Source organism: Austrofundulus limnaeus, unplaced genomic scaffold (genome assembly GCF_001266775.1).
Source record: "Austrofundulus limnaeus strain Quisiro unplaced genomic scaffold, Austrofundulus_limnaeus-1.0 Scaffold128, whole genome shotgun sequence".
Taxonomy (NCBI): Eukaryota; Metazoa; Chordata; class Actinopteri; order Cyprinodontiformes; family Rivulidae; genus Austrofundulus; species Austrofundulus limnaeus.
Genome location: NW_013952530.1, coordinates 596716 through 597184, shown reverse-complemented (window position 1 = coordinate 597184; position 469 = coordinate 596716).

Here is a 469-nt window from a genome sequence, read left to right as displayed (position 1 = left end):
ACACACACACACACACACACACACACACACACACACACACATGCAAACTCACACAGAGTCATGTGCACCTATCACCAGGGAAATCAATGAGTGTTTCTTCTCTCTCCCCCACATCAGATTATCAGAAACATTGACATCTATTAGTCCAACACTCCATCTGTTTAGCACTTCAGTTTCAATCSGTGTGTGCGTGTTTTGTAAAGGCCTTCCTGACTACATTGCTCTTCCAATAACACCCCCCCACCCCACACACACACACACGCCCTCCACCTTTAATGCCATTAAAAGGAGGAGAAAATATGATTGTGGGGATAAGAGGACAGTGGCAAAATGGGGCTAGAAAGAGAACAGTCTGCTTAACTTCAGCCAGCACTCGGAGCAGGCACACATTCAGGCAGAAAATGATTTAATCCCTCTGTAGTAGCCCGGATTAATCCTCTGATTTCTCACTGCCTTCCTCTTCTGTCTG